At 41.0% G+C, this 16,677-nt stretch overlaps 1 protein-coding gene across 4 annotated transcripts in view; it reads left to right on the top strand.

The window, feature by feature from the left end:
* The window catches only part of thrb (thyroid hormone receptor beta), a 224,827-nt gene that overhangs the window by 18,688 nt on the left and 189,462 nt on the right, over positions 1-16,677 (top strand). The window contains exon 1 of one of the 4 annotated variants that reach the window (XM_036567671.1): positions 11,583-12,386. The exons of the other annotated variants lie outside the window; for them this stretch is intronic. The gene's annotated coding sequence lies outside the window, so the exon portion shown is untranslated. Of the gene's footprint in view, positions 1-11,582; positions 12,387-16,677 lie in introns of those variants that run through there. 4 annotated transcript variants of the gene reach the window in all.

The raw sequence follows: 16,677 nt of genomic DNA, 5'->3' as shown, positions 1-16,677 counted from the left end.
AGACGAGACGGGGTGTGTGGAGTCAGTACAGCTTAGAACATATCATTTCAGTGGATTATGGTTCAGTTATGTTCCCTGACTAAAGGTACTGAGATGGACCCTTGAGGGTTCCACCCCAGTGACAAGAGGGGTCCTGCCCCAGGGACAATAGGAAGGGTAGACAATTTAATCTGTGAAATTCTTAGTCATTTTTGGAGCAGTAGAGTCGAAATCTTTGAAAGGAGTGGACAAAAAGCTCTCTAGTATGTGTTTAGAGGCTACATTAATAATGATCTCTTGCTGGTTTAATAGTGCCAACAATATACCGATAGCTTAGCTCAGCGCACAGAGCGATAGTCAAGTCAAAGTTCATTTATACAGCGCTTTTTACAACAGGTGCTGTCACAAAGCAGCTTTACAGGAAAATCCAGGTCTGAGCCCCCATGAGCGTCGCCAGTGGCAACAGTGGCAAGGAAAAACTCCTTAAGAGCAAAAGGAAGAAACCTTGAGAGGAACCAGGACTCAAAAGGGGAACCCATCCTCCTCTGGTCGACACCGGATAGCAAACAATAATAAAAAGAGTAAAATGAACAGAGAGCAAAATATTAAAAATACAGAAAAGGAGAAAAGAAGATGAAGCAATGGATATGATTAAATAGAGTCTGTGCAGCAGCAGCAGCAGCAGCATCATCAGGAGGGCCAGTTCTTGCTGGTGAGGTTTGCACAGCACCGTTCAGCAGGAAGCTCCATGGTGGTCAGTGGCAGAACTATGCAAGATGATGTTGTTAAAGCTGAAAGAAGTATCATTACTGAGTCAGGGGAATAAAAACAGGCAGAAATATGGTGAGCGTGCTCTGCTGCGAGTCGCCCTGTAAACCGGTGGGCGTTTCTGAACTCGAACTGACCTTTGTTTGCCATGGTTTCACTGATGCCAAGCACACACCAAAAATAAATCCTGCTAAAAATAAAAATCCTGGTGAAAATCGCTTGTGTGCTTATTTTTATTTAATCCCTTCCCTGTTATTCCATCTCCGGTAGGAACAATTAAGTAGGAACCGAATAGGGAGCACACTGTTTCACAGTGGCAGAGATAAAGCGCATGCGATGCTGCTCAGTGCTCATTTCCTATTGGTCACTCCTTTCCTTATTTCCCTAAAGTTAGACTCTGCTCAATTTTGTCACGTCGCTGGCTCCGCCCACTTCACGTCGCCAACGTTCAAGCTGCCTCCTGTCACCGCAAATCGGCAGCTCTCAGTGAAAATAAGTGACCTCTGGCCGCCTTGTCACGTCGTGTCACTGCTGGTGTGAACGCAGGATAAGGCCTAAATAATCATTTAAAAGTCAGAGAGGTCTCCAACTACCCAAAACCTACATAGTGCAGCTTTAAATAAATTTAGTCCCGTGGTGACCCACCCCCGCTGTTGTGGAGAGGACAGCCCCCCTGGAGTACTGCCGTTTAACAGAGGACGGACCGTCACTGAAGTTCTGGTGGTGCTGTGGTGGCTAAGCAGATCCCTGAATCAACGACCAGAGGATTGTGGGTAGGGTAAAAGGTAGCGTCTGCTAAGTTGCTTGCTCTGTGCTTACTCAGCTGGGATATGTGAAGAAAAGAGTTTTGTTGTACTGCGCAAAGTGTACAAGTATAATGACAGTAAAGGTATTTAATTCTGTCTTTTGAGACATTTAACACAAATAAAGCTCCTGTTTGGTTTACTTTAACTTCAGATCTTCGTCGTTTACCAGACTGCAGGTCTTTTGTGAATGTAGGACTGTATACTGAACACATCCTCCACCAAGAACACACTTCTGCACATTTTAATACACAATTACTCTTTATTTAACATTTAATTTAACATTTTGAGGGAAAAAATATGAGCTCCCCGGACAAAAAAATTGTCACCTTGCGTGTTTAAGGTGGTAGTAACTTCAGGCTCCTGCATATGGCGTTGCATTTATATGGCTATAAATACCCATAGGGTGTGTGAAGGGATTCATAGATTGAGAAAAGGTGGTACTGTGCAATGATGTCTCGTTCAATGTGTCAAAATGGGTTGTGCAGCAGATGTTAATGACTGGCAAAAAGGAGTGATGCATTTGGGCTGCCAAAGACCACAGTGTGAAGGAAGTAGCTGAATTTGCAGGTCTGTTGAAGCGTACAGTCATACGGGACGACCTGCAGTAAAATCCACAATCAGAATTGTGACTGAAAGAAGAAACTGATGGACAGGGACCGCCGACATGTGTATAAAAATCGCTTCACTTTCAGGCAAGAATTGCTTCTAGAAGACGACGCAGGTTCTTCGCAACCAATTTCTGAAAGAACACCAAAGAATACCATGAACATATGGAGCGGAGTGACACGCAAGAGGCCTTTGCTCACTTCTGCTCACAAAGTTGCCCGGTTCCACAAAAATTGGACTGTTCATGACTGGAAACGTGTTATCTGGTCAGACGAATCTGGTTTCTGCCTGTAAAAAAAATAATCAAATATAAAATGTGGCCTGTGCAAACATAATGGCACATTTTACATTCAATTTTTCTCCAATATCCTAAACTCCACAAATAAACAGAAGCTGCGCAATAAAATGTGCAGAAGAAGATCATCAACATGGTAATTGAGACCAAATTAGCTGTGAAAAAGGGCACCAGGCCTTTTAAGTCATTGGTCAAATGACTAGGAAAGGAATCAGATTTCATGCGGTCAGTTTTATCAGCGGAGTGATGAACGTGCTGCTTGTCCTCAGATGTTCTCTGTTCCTGCCTGTTTTTGCTGCATTTGCTGTAACCCTGCTAGAGCTTCAGTACATTAGTGATGCCTCCATTGTCCTGCGGGTGCGGTTCGGCAGATCTGGCCCTAAAGGCCATGACACCCACACTCGCTTTGATACTAATGTGATAATTTCACTCTGCCTTACTGGATTTGCATCGGCCGTGGTATGCCACCAAGACATGCCTAATCAAATGTTGTAAAGGGCAGGTCATTCCAGCAGGACACGCGCTGTGTCAGAGACGAAGGATTGACCGTAATCCTTCTTCAGAACAGTGTAAATCACTGGATAACAACTGTGTGAATGTGATGCTGGATGTACACTGTGGAGTGTGGAAGGGCGAGAAGGTGTGTTAGATATTTATAAACTATTGTTTTGTATAGCTTATAGTCATAAATAATAAGACAGTTAAGACTAGAGCCCCCCGTGTATTGGTTGGGGGATATTAGTGTCCAATATTGGTGAATATGTCACCAATAATGCTCAGCTTTTTTCATTCACCTCAGTGCTAAAAATATCTGCTATATTCTGGAAGATCTGGACACCTCTGTGGCTATATTTGGACAAGGTGATGTAACCTCTGGCGTAGGTCAACAATTCTCCTTTCCCTTTTTCGCTCTCTCTCTTTTTATCTATTTATTTATTTATTTATTTATTTATTTACTTTATTTGTTTACTTGTTTCCCCTCAGGCTCTGTGACTTGTTCCTGTGTGTTGAACAGATTTGGTGAACAGTGATTTTATTGTTACCCGTGAAAAGCCAATAAAATTACATAATAAAAAAAAGAGCACTGACCAGCTGCATGACTCGTTACAAAGAGAGCATAATTGGCCCTGTTTAACTGGATTTAGTGCAGCACGGTGGGTGAAATGTTGAATACAAATATTTGTATTCATAGTTTTTGATGGTGTTCTATGTCTCATGATCCTTTTCTGACTGATCAAACTCCATGCATGTAAGTATTATGATGTTGCCAGATCAGCCACCCTTAGGCTAAACCTAAAGGGTTTGGTAGCACTTTACTTAAAAGGGTGTCTACATAACACAATCATAACATCTTACATAAACAGACTAACATGTTCATGAAAGTTCATATCTACATTCAAAATGTATACGTTTTACATGATAATAATATGGAGTAATATGTCATTTTACTGACATATCTTTTTCAAAATAAACGTCTTTTTTATTTTGAAAAACTATATTTTATATATTTTCTATGAAATGCCTCCTTTCTGGACAGCCAGAATGAAAATGACCTCACTTTGGCCCTTTGGTCATTAGGTCCTTTGAGGCTTAGGTATGTTTTGCTTATACTTTCAACTTCTTTTTTAGTTATTTGTTTTTTTCTTGAACGTTTGTGTTTTGTACTTGGTTATTCTTTTTACTTTGTCTTTTTTTATTAGGCCAAAGAGTTAATTCAACAGTCTATACATTGTTTTGGAAAATGTTATGTCTCAAGGAGGTTCCCTGTTTATGGTATTGAAGAAGTATAATTGTGCATTGATCATCCCATTTATTGACACTCTTTGAGGTTAAATGTTGCTCTGTTATCCCAAAGATTGATAAATTCTGTTTTGCCTTTACCCAAAAAGTGATGGAACCAGACTAAAATGCATGTAATGCGGATCTTTAAATTACAATGCAAAGTAGTCTATTTACATTCATGTGGTTATCCAGCATCTACAGGGAGTGGACGAGTTTTATCACCCTGTAAAATTCCTTCATGCAGTGAGTCCCACCGTCATGCTAAGATTCAGTTGAATGATTGTTTACAGTATATTTGAGTAATTTACTGTCCAATGCCAAATTGGCATGTAAAAAATAAAACAAATGCTTGAGAAAAAAGCAAATAATTAAAAATAAGTTGAAAGTAGAGGCAGTATGTGACGAAGTGTCAAAGCACTTAATGACCAAAGAGTGAAGTGAGGTCATTTTTATTTTAGCTGTCCAGAAATAAGGCGCTTTAGGTGCTTTAAAATATCTCTGTCAAATATCATAGTAGTCCATATGAATATTATGTAAAACATGAATGCTTTATGAATGTAGATTCAAACATTCATGAAAACGTTATGAAATGTTTATGTAAGATGTTATAAATGTGTTATGTCAACAACCTTCAAGTAAAGTGTTACCAAAGTTTTTACCATTTTTTCTTCAGTAGTATTACAGTATCATGTCACCATCACCTGTAGCTTTCGTCACATAGGGATGGGTGATATGTGAAATGGCAGAAGTACAACCCCATTTCCAAAAAAGTTGTGCAAAATGTAAATAAAAACAAAATGCAATGATGCATTTTGCACAAAATGATGCACAAAATGCAACAAATCAAATGTTGAAGCTAAAATATTTTATTGTATTTTTGAAAAATATATGCCCATTTTGAATTTGATGCCAGCAACATGTTCCAAAAAAGTTGGGACAGGGGCCTGTTTACCACTGTGTTTCATCACCTCCTCTTTTAACAGCACTCTGTAAGTGTTTGGGAACTGAGGAGACACTGCTGTAGATTTGAAATGTTTTCCCATTCTTGTTTGATGTAGGATTTCAGCTGGTCAACAGTTTGGCGTCTCTTTTGTCATGTTTTTAATTTATGATGTGCCAAATGTTTTCAGTGGTGACAGGTCTGGACTGCAGGCAGGCCAGTTTAGTGCCTGGACTCTTTTAATATGGAGCAATGCTGTTATAACACATGCAGAATGTGGTTTGACATCATCTTGCTGAAATAATCAAGGCCTTCCCTGAAAAAAAACATCATCTGGATGGCAGCATATGTTGCCAAAACATGTATATATCGTTCAGCATTAATGGTACCTTCACAAATGTGCCAGTCACCCATGCCATATGCACTAATGCACCCCTATACCATCATGAATACTGGCTTTTGAACTGTGAACAGATAACAGGAGTGGTCTTTAGCCCGGAGGACAGAGTGTCCATGATTTCCAAAAAGAGTTTAAAATGTTGATTTGTCAGAACACAGGACACTTTTCCACTTCCCCTCAGTCCATTTTCAATGAGCTTGGGCCCAGAGAAGGCAGCAGAGTTTCTTGATCCTGTTTATATACGGTTTCTACTTTGCATTATAAAGTGTGGTTTAGACAGTGGTTTTCAGAAGTGTTTCTAAACCCAGGCAGTGATTTCCACTACAGAATTGTGTCTGTTTTTAATGCAGTGCTGCCTGAGGGCCCAAAGATCACGACCAGCAAATACTGGTTTTTGTCCTTGTCCCTTGCATACAGAGATTTCTCCAGATTCTCTGAATCTTTTAATGATATTATGAACCGTAGGTGATGAAAAGCAAAAGTTCTTTACTGTTTTATGTTTAGAAACGTTATTCTTGAATTGTTGCGCTATTTTCTCGTGCAGTCTTTCACAGAGTGGTGAACCCCTCCTCATCTTTACTTCTGAAAGACTCCGCCTCTCTGAGAGGCTTTTTCATACCCAATCATGTTACTGAGCTGTTGCCAATCAACCACCTGGTGTTTTTTTAACATTACACAACTTTTGTTTACCAGCCTTTTGTTGCCCCCCGTCCCAACCTTTTTGAAAGTGTTGCTGGCATCAAATTCAAAATGGCCGTATATTTTTCAAAAACACAATAAAATTTCTCAGTTTCAACATTTGTTATGTTGTCTTTGTACTATTTTCAATGAAATATAGGGTTTAAATCATTTGCACATCATTGCATTTTGTTTTTATTTACATTTTTCGGAAATGAGGTTGTATAATATTACGATACTTTAAGAAGTTTTCACAATACACTGTAAGTCACAAGATACATTTTTTCTGGCATCTAATAGTTTGGGAAAGACTAAGTAGTGGCATGTTATAAATTACTATCAAAAACTGAACACAGTAATTAATATTCAACATTTCATGTTTTGAAATCCAAGAACAAATATGCTGTTTTTGTAATCAGACGTGCAGGTGGTGAGTGTTGTACTGATGACATCCACAATATCCTCAGAATAACGTATTATGACAGTTGTGGCATAATTTATCATGATAATGATAAACATGGTCGTACTGCCCAGCCCTAGTTTGTCATCATGACATCAAAAATATTGGCATCTGTCATGACTTATATTACCGAACAAATCATGTTATTTAAATGTTTAATCTGCTGTGACATGTTTATGGCATGGCTATGTCAGTGTTACGTAACAAGGTTCATGCAAAGCATTGCCACATTTTAAATAAGAGAACAAATAAAAAAAATAGGAAAAATAAAAGATTATTAACAGAAACCAAAAACGCAATGAATTCTGGGTAGGTCCGCCCCAAGCCACGGTATTTTTATTATTTTTATATCATTTTAGAATTTGTTTGTTTTTCCCTTTCCTGTGAGTTTAAGAAGAGTGACCATCCAGAACCGACAGTCAGGTCAGTAAAGCACTAACTAACACTATTGGAGTACAAACATCGGCTCAAAACACTCATAAAAATGAATAGATGACCTCAGCCGCATTGGCATGTCAGGTCAGGCTGTTCCGGTGTTGGACGGTGCGCCGGCTGTGCTTCTGTATACATTTATTTTGGCCTGGATCCTCATCAGCTCGAGATTCCTCTTTTACAGGCTCCCCTGGTCCAGATCAGGCAGGTTTTTCTCCCTTTGGCTTCTTCCCTCTTCATTTGATGAATGATTTGTTTTTTTGTTTTTTTCCTAAGAACGAGTTGGCCTCCCCTGAAGGGCAGAGAGAGAAGAAAAGCATGAAAAAGAGGCTGAGAGAGAAACGAGAACAGAGGTTTGAAAGGGTTTTAAATGTTAGATTTATTTAGGGAACCGAATCAAAGATTTTTTTATTTGGAGGAGTCAATCCAGTTACCAGTGAAACTGGAAATTGCTTACAGACCTTCGCTTCTGCTCATTTGCCTGCAGTACGCAAAGCAACAGTGAGTGATTTAGACGTAGCTTCTGATAAAATACTTACGCTGAAGGAAGAGCAGGAGTCTCGCTCGCGGTCAGACCTGACGGGTCTGATCAAAGTGCTGCACGTCTGTCTTGTTTAAAGAGTTGTCTGAGTAGTTATTTGTAAGGTAGAGTCCCAATGAGAGCTCAGCTCAATACAAATACTGTGGACCAGTGCTTTCACTGCCATGTCTGCCTGTTTGTGTGTGTTTGGGCTTGTTTAACAGCATCTTTAGACATTTAATACTTTGTAAATGCTGAATTATTAACTTTAATAATGGTAGCTTAGTACTTCTAGTTATTAGGGATACATAATTGGAATTTACCAATAAGAGATTGGTAGATCAGCAGATTTTTGCTCAAAATATGTAATGGGGTATCAGCCTATTTATCATTTTTAAAGGGGAACTCCATTGACTTTGCAAAATTTCTGCCTAATTCAGTCGTTCAGATGTAAACAGAGTCATTCAGGGTGGTTTGGTGCGAAATGGGTCAGGTTTCGTTACAGTGGTGGTGATAGGAACCAGGGGTCGCTATGACTACAACACAAATATAGACATTTTATTTACTATCCAGAACCACCAGTGAACCAACACGAGTCTTCTGAGTTTTGTATGTAATGTTGATGGTGAAATAGTGTTAAATCTGAAGAAATGTGTTTTTGGGGGGGCTATTTTGCCTCACAGTGCCCTGCACGGTCTTTAAAATCAGGCCAGAACTTCTCAGTAGTAAATCTCAGAAGTGAGCTGTTAGAGGTCAGACATCTGGTTCCTATCACCACCACTGTGACTCCGTAAATTTCTCTAGAACAGAGTATTTCACATCAAGCTACTCTGAATGACTTTATTTACGTCTTAATTATTAAATTGTGCAAAATTTTGAAATATCAGTGGAATGCTCCTTGAGGTGCACATCAGGCAAAATAAAAGTAAGTTAAAGTCACCCCTCAGCCAGTTTGGTTGTAAAGAAATCAGAACTGATCATGAAGAGTCTGCATCAGTGCATTCATTATTACTGTTAGCTTTTATCTTTATTAATTCTTAAATATCTGATATTCAGAAAATACTGTGATATTATCAATTCCACCCAGCATTAATTGGGGTCAAATACTTACTTAACTCAGAAAGACTGTGAATTTTACTTCTGCTCATGTTTTTGGTTGTTCAGAGTGGTGGTTTGTGACACAGGCAAACATCAAGAGAAATGAATTGATGCTTTTGCTCCTTCATTAAATTCTTAATACTGGCAACAGATACTAGAGATGCACAGTGATACTGGAATCGTGTCAGTATCGGCAGATGTTCGCTTGAAAAATTGATCAGCATCAGACAGATATTTCGATCTAGTATTACAGAAAATTCTTAAGTTGGAGATCAGCTTTGTTGTCATGGCAACTTCACTTAAGATAAGTTAGGACAGAAGCCATTACAGAACAACAGTTCTTAAGTCTATTATCTTATTTCCAGATAAGAAAACGGTTTTACAGAAACACCTTAAGTTGCCAAAATATCCTAAATATTTTCTTAACTTTAAGATGAACCCCAGAGCGTCTTAACTTCTGTTTTAACCGTCTGTTTCTATTGTTTTATGCACTGATAGGCAGCTCAGTTCACTATAATCAGCATAATGACGCCACATTTATCTACACTGAAAACGCTGCTTTGACTTTGACTTGCGAGTTTTTTTCTAACAGCGTTTAAAACCCCAGACGCTGCAGACTCGATCTCCACCGCCCTCTTATTAGCTTCATGTTGATGATGATAAAATATTACAGTGATGGTGGTGAATAATGAGGAGACGGAGCTGAACGTGTGTCTGTTTATTAGGAGGAGTAACGTTAGCGCGCTCGGCTAAAGCGTTTGGGAAATGGAGACTGAAACTGAGAGCGGCGACTCTGATAAAGAGCAGGAAGCGCTGAGACAATATTCATAACTTTGTTTATCATGCTTTAGTTTTATTTGACCTTAAATGTGTGGGGGGTGAACAGGCACTGAAAATTGTTTATATGTTCTTCAGAGAAAATGAGCAAAGGCCAAGAAATCTGGGGTTGAAATATTAATAAATCGTATCATTTTTTTCTTTTGGTAAACATTGAAAATTCATCCCACAGACCTGAACACCACACAAGGGTTAAATGGAGTGTTTCAATAAAAATAGCCTCTCCAAAGAAGTTTTAAAAGTGTTTAATCAGCCGATACTCAAGGTTTCAATATCGTTGTTGGTGCTATCGTGCCATCTCCAGTAGGAACAGTATGTGCAGTGCTCTAACCTTTGGCTGTGAGCTGGCGAAATGTTCATTGTTGTTAATGCGGCTTATCTTCCGAGGGATTTGAGTTCCTGACCTTTCCAAAAGTTCCCTTCTTTATCAGCAGATGATATGCAGCTAGAGCACCAATGGAGCTATCAGCTTTAGCCTGCCAGTCCGGTGCCACGGCTGATTTATACACAGCCTGTAAGAACTCTCACCGTTTCATCTCACATCAATCTTTCTCACCATCAGTCATCTCGCACTTAGTTAAGCGAAAAGCTTCCCAAAACACAAACCTCTCTGGATCATTAAGCTCTGACGCTCCCACACAGCTTCCGGGGCCCTGAGCGCTTTTCCCTGTTAGATAGGACAGAATCAACACAGCACGCCTCTCTCTTTCTCTCTCTTCCTTTTATCTCTCGCTCTCCAGCTCTCTATCTCTCTCTCCCATGCTTCCCCTCTCCCTTTTCTCTCTTTTTGAGGTCACCTAGCTGGACTTCGGCTACGGCTAATCCGCTGCGCTCCTCAGGAGTTAGTTATGCAACAGCGCTGTTTGGAAAGCACCCCGCTGCGGAAGGTAGAACTGGGACCAAAATCATCTCCCCTCTTCGCTCTCTGTGTTTATCGTTTCTGTGCTTTCTCCTTCTTTGTTATCTCTGTGTCTTTTGTTCTCGGTACCTGTAGGGAGCCGGCCGTGCCGTCCAGACAGCCAGAAAGCCCTCGGGTCTCTGGATCGGTTTCTAGAGCGTGGAGCCAGCAGATTGGCAGTTCACTCTGGCCTCAATTTCTCCACATCCCTGTGGTCATTAGACCTTAAAGTGACCCTCTGGTGTGGGCGATATGACCATATATTATCATAATTGTGCTAAATTGTGTCCTGAGTGGTTCATAAGTAGTGAGCGGTTGAAATTCCTCAAGTATGAGTTTCATCATAATCGTTACACCAGTATGCAACAAATAAACTCAGATAACAGCACATACAAACAGTGCAAATCACACCAGCGTTACCCTGTGTAGCTGAATGGCTGAGTCAGGGATGTTTCGGTCACATTTCAAATGAAAGTGGAAATGCAGCAGAGCCTAGATCACCTCCTACTGTCTAGTCTATTTCATACAAAGGAGTCCACTTTGGCTTTGAGGTAGGGATATTAAGGAATAGCCAGTCTTTTGGGGTTTAGCATAAACTTAACATGGACACCAGACTGATGAGGCCTGGCTGTGGAGCTGTCAGACTAAGTCAGCCACATCAGACGGTGTCACAGTCTCCCGGCCTTGTCTGTGCAACAAGCTGGTACTGAATCGTGAATGACTGACTGTAATTATTTTCCAAGTTCCAGCGGTGTCCGATAGTCGGAAAGGGCGAGTGTACGGGACACACGTATGAGACAAATTTCCCGTTCCACCTTAAATGGTGCAACAGTCACATGCAAAAACTTGTACAGGTGCCAGAATGTGACCGCTGCTCCATTTAAGGTGGACCGGAAAATTCGAACAGATAAAAAGCCAAATAAAAAGCCAACTTCAGCTTTGTAGTGGGTTTTCTTGTGGAGGGGCAATTACTTTATTACTTTTTAAGTTTTTATCTTTAATAAAAGGAATATTTATCTTTTATCTTATATTAAAATAAGCTAGATGAGGTAAAGCATTTAAATGTGACAAATTTGAAAAAATAGAAGAAATCGGGTGGGGGCAAATACTTTTTCACAGCACTGTAAACTAATTAGGAAGCTACCGTTATTAGCATTTATGCTAGGCTCCAGAGAATGAGGGCTTCAACCGCAGCTGACGGGTGTAGAGCTTGTGCTGCCTACTTGTTATAAATTTAAATACTGGCTGCATTTAAAATTGGTCAGTATGGTCCTCTGTAATTGAGTTATATTGGGAAAATATGCACTCTTGTGACCTACTTATCCCCACACAACCTACAGTTTGAAACCTACTGTAAAAACAACCCGTGTACAGTGTAACCACAGACACTGCACTGAAAAAGTTATTATTTTTATAGGTTATTTTATTATATTAATTAATTTATTTTCACCAATTGATTTTTCTTCCCAGACAGTTTTCATTGTGGGTCTGTTTTACTGCATTTTGTCACGATATTCCCGTCTGAATATTGTGAAAATGTTTCATAGTGTTAAAATTCTGCCATATCACCCACCTTTACTCTGGTGCCAATCCTGACATACAACGTTTACGCTGTGTGGCTGCCCTGCAGCGCTGATGATGTGATTATATACCATGTGGGTGTCCATACTAGACAACACAGAGGGCCCTTATACTTAAAGGAGAGAATCGTATACATGCAAACACATGCAAATCTATAGGGAAACGTCCACCGTGCAGTATTGAAAAAGAGACAGAAGCTGGATAGAAGAGGCTGCTGGCTGTGGAGGGGTCTGTTTTCACCTGTGTTAGAGTTTCTCATGACCCAGCAGCTTTAGAAGGCGCGCTTAGTGGGGTGGAGACTGCATGGTAGGGCTCCTTTTCCCTCTCCTCCTTACTCAGCACCTCCGATCACTTACATAACACCTCTGTTTACAGCCAGCACCGGCTCCTGCGTTTGACAACAAGCAGCCCTTGTGGTTTTTCTCAAACATGCCAATGTTGGAGTAAGTCATGCAATGTGCAGACGCTGGCCGAACGTGTTGCAGCAGGGCTCGTGGGGTTGGTATGTATGCGCTTGTGAGGCGAGCGAATGGGCCTCCTTATGTGACGGGAGATGAAAGGAGTGTTGGACCAAGGCTCCAGGGTTTGGATGCCATACAGCCATTGGAGGCCTAACTAAAGCACATCTGCCGCAGTTGAGAGTTTTTGATGAGCTTTTATTAGATCACTTGCATTGTTCACTGGGGCTTGTTTTTGATTTTCGGGTGAATTAAGCAGTGCTGCGCACAGGATCAGCGGCACTGTGGGAGGTTGAAGTCCGGGAATGGACAACTTTCATAATGTGTGAGAGTTCATACCTCTGAAAATCATTACCTCCCAGGCTGAATGAAGAAATGTTTGGCAAAGATGATTAAAGCAATAGTTTGGCCCAAAAAAGTTTTTTCCCTATTATTGTGAATCAGTTAAGAAGTTTGGTGACTGTCTAGTCTATTTCATACAAAGGAGTCCACTTTGGTTTTGAGGTAGGGGTATTAAGGAAAGGCCAGTCTTTTGGGGTTTAGCATAAACTTAACATGGACGCCAGACTGATGAGGCCTGGCTGTGGAGCTGTCTGACTATAACAGCATCTACCCTTTTAGCTTTTTTGTGGCCATTCAGTCAAAAGAGCATTTGTGAGGTCAGGCGCTGATATTGGATAAGAAGGCCTGGCTCACAATTGACATTCCAATTGATCCCAAAGGTGTTCGGTGGGGTTGAGGTCAGGACTCTGTGCAGGTCACTGGAGTTCCTCCACACCAAACTGGTCAAACCATGTCTTTGTGGAGCTGCTTTGTGCACGGGGGGCTCAGTCATGCTGGAACAGGAAAGACTCTTCCCTAAACTGTTCCCACAAAGCTGGAAGCATATGAGTGTCTAAAATGTATTTGTGTGCTGTAGCTTTAACATCACCCTTCACTGGAACTAAGAGCCCAAACCCTGAAAAACAGCCCCAGCTCATTATCCCTCCTCCACCAAACTTCCTGTGGCACTCTGCATTCTGTTGGGTGATGTTCTCCTGGCATCCGCCAATCCCAGATTCCTCCATCAGACTCCCATCTAGTGAAGTGTGATTCATCACTCCAGAGAACACGTTTCCACTGCAGAGTCCAGTGCCAGTGCGCTTTACACGACTTCAGCCGACGCTTGGCATTGCGCATAGTGATCTAAGGCTTGTGTGCCATGGAAACCCATTTCATGAAGCTCCTAATGCGCAGTTCTTGTGCTGATGTTGCTTCCAGAGGCAGTTTGGAACTTTGTACTGAGTGATGCAACAGAGTATAGGAGATTTTTACACACTTTGTGGCCTCACTCTGTGAGTTTGCATGGTCTCCTACTTCTCTGAGCTGCTGTTGCTCCTAAATGCTTCCGTTTCACAATAATAGCACTTACAGTTGTCCAGGGCAGATCTAGCAGGGCGGTAATTTCACAAACTTGTGGCCTCCTATGACAGTGGCACACTGAGCTCTTCAGTCTGACCCATTCTACTGCCAGTGTTTGTCTATGGAGGTTGCATGGCTATGTGCTTGATTTTATACACCTGTTAGTAATGACTGTGGCTGAAACACATAAATTCCATAATAGGGAGGGGTCTCAACATACCTTTGGCTATATAATGTATGTCTCTCCTACATTTATATGTGCTTACTGCAACACTGACCACATGACCTAAAATAATGTTTTTTTTTTTCCAAGCCAAACCTACTTTGAAGCGTAGATTATTCAGAGAGTGCATGTGCAAACCCAGTCTAATGTCTCTGGAGTTCCTTAGCATAGCTTATGTAACAGGACATGCCAGTTTACCATTTATACTCGAAAACAGTGAGGAAGTCTTTACCACAGCGCTGTTGTAGTAGTCATGTGACACTGTTTTTCTAAAAAATTTGCGCAGCCAAAACTGCCTGTAGTTGCAGAAACATGTGTTTATAGATAGCAGTGTATCATACAGCGTCAGAAACCACATAATCATGTCTGTTAGAGATACTGAACACACAGTTTGGGGCGAGTGTGATGATTTATACATGCAGTTAGCACCATACTAATTGCACCAATATGGGAATTATGGGCTGATATTTTTTTAATGCACATATCGGCCAATGCCAATTCATAAACATCTATTAAATGTGGAAACTTGGACTAGATCTCCCTGTATTAGCTTTACAGAGAAATATAACATTTATTTCTATCAGTGTAGGGTTACAAATGCAGTAAAATGAATAAAACACAGATGTGTTGGCTAACTCGCCTAAACCTTCTGCTCCTCCAGAGGACAGTAAATACGCCATCAAATATCAGTTTGAAAACCAGTCAAATTTAATTGATATGATCAGAAGCTTTTATCACTTGTTTGCTACATTAACCTCGTAGTTCTGGCAAATTTCGGACACTAAACATGTCTTGGCTGATTGATGACATTTGATGTGAACGTGTGTACGTTTGATGATCGTTTTCTGCGCTGCTCTCAAAACCTGTTGAAAGCTGGCATGATGGTGTGAAAACCCATTCCTGTGAGCAACGGCTGGTCAAAGCGACGCAGCTGAATCTGCAGGGATGTTTTTCCACATCTCCAAAGTTCAGTCTTAGAAGTTGGCTGATCGTTTTCTGAAGTAATCAAACATTCAGTGGTGTTGAGGTCTGGACTCTGGAGTGGTCAGTCCATTGTTCAGCTTCTTTGTTTGATGTGTCCGTCTCCTTTTCTCAGTGAGGTTCTTCTCGACAGCTACACATCCTTTCAGACCCACAGCGCTGAGTCGTCTTCTCACAGTGGAAGGATGGATGTGATTGTTTCAGATCTGAAGCAGCTTGATTCTGTCCTCTTCTTGATATCTGCTTCTTTATGATTGCTCAATTTGAATGTAAGCAGTCAGGTCGCTGATCCATGTGCCAAAATCAAAGGCATTGTTTTGCTATTGTTTTATTGCTCTGCTGTTATTAGCGCAGCTCACCCTGCAGGAACTATATCACAGCTCACGCTGCAGGAACTATATCAGAACAAAACCTTGTATCTTCAAAATGGTAACTTTACAGGAGAAGGAAAAAACCTACTTTGCTTTCAATGTAAGTCAATGGAACCAGAATTTTTTCCAAGTCATTTTGGGCCGCTTGTTTTGGTCGGTTCATCATGAAATTTACACACAATGTAAAGGGCAGCAGGTGTTTTCAAATTATGTCAAAAACTGACAAACAATAAAAATGGAGATACGAAGTTTTGTTCCGACAGCAGCGATATGAGTGTCTGTGAAGAGTCAGATGTTACAACAGGCAGATTATGTGGGTAGTACAGCGCTGACGTGCTGCTAGAAGGAGCAGAAAAGCATGCTCTGATGCTGAATTCCCTATGTGCCAGTCTCCTGACCCACTGGTACACCCTTGTATGGTGTGGACCATCACAAAAACATTTTACCACCAATGGCAAACTGAACCACTTGGAAGCAAACTGAGACCTGGAATTGCTGCCAGACCACGGCTCATTTGATTGGTGCAGACCTGTGTATTAGCCAAACATACACCAATCAGGCATAACATTATGACCACCTCCTTGTTTCTACACTCATTGTCCATTTTATCAGCTCCACTTACTGTATAGGTGCACTTTGTAGTTCTACAGTTACAGACTGTAGTCCATCTGTTTCTCTGTGTACTTTGTTAGCCCCCTTTTACCCTGTTCTTCAGTGGTCAGGACCCCCATGGACCCTCACAGAGCAGGTACTATTTGGGTGGTGGATCATTCTCAGCACTGCAGTAACACTGACGTGGTGGTGGTGTGCTAGTGTGTGTTGTGCTGGTCTGAGTGGATCAGACACAGCAGTGCTGGTGTATTATTATTACTTTGAACGTGATGCACAATGACATTTAGTGCTTCTATTTTTCAAGCATGTATCAATATTTTGCCTCATATGGGGGCAAATGTGAGAGTTCAGAGCGCTAATATCCCTGCGAAATGTCTGACCAATAAACCAAGAATCGCATGTGTAATTTGGTGCACTTGAGCTGTTGCAGAGTGAAACCAATTGAACCAAATGAAACTCTGGTCTGGATTTATCAAACAAATGAGGTGTGAAAACAGCCTTTGTTGTAGTTTTATTTAATCATTTGTGTTTGGGGGTCAAAATGTGGCCTT

This window comes from Colossoma macropomum, unplaced genomic scaffold, assembly GCF_904425465.1.
Source record: "Colossoma macropomum unplaced genomic scaffold, Colossoma_macropomum, whole genome shotgun sequence".
In the NCBI taxonomy this organism is placed as follows: domain Eukaryota; kingdom Metazoa; phylum Chordata; class Actinopteri; order Characiformes; family Serrasalmidae; genus Colossoma; species Colossoma macropomum.
This window is presented reverse-complemented; position numbering and strand designations above follow the sequence as displayed.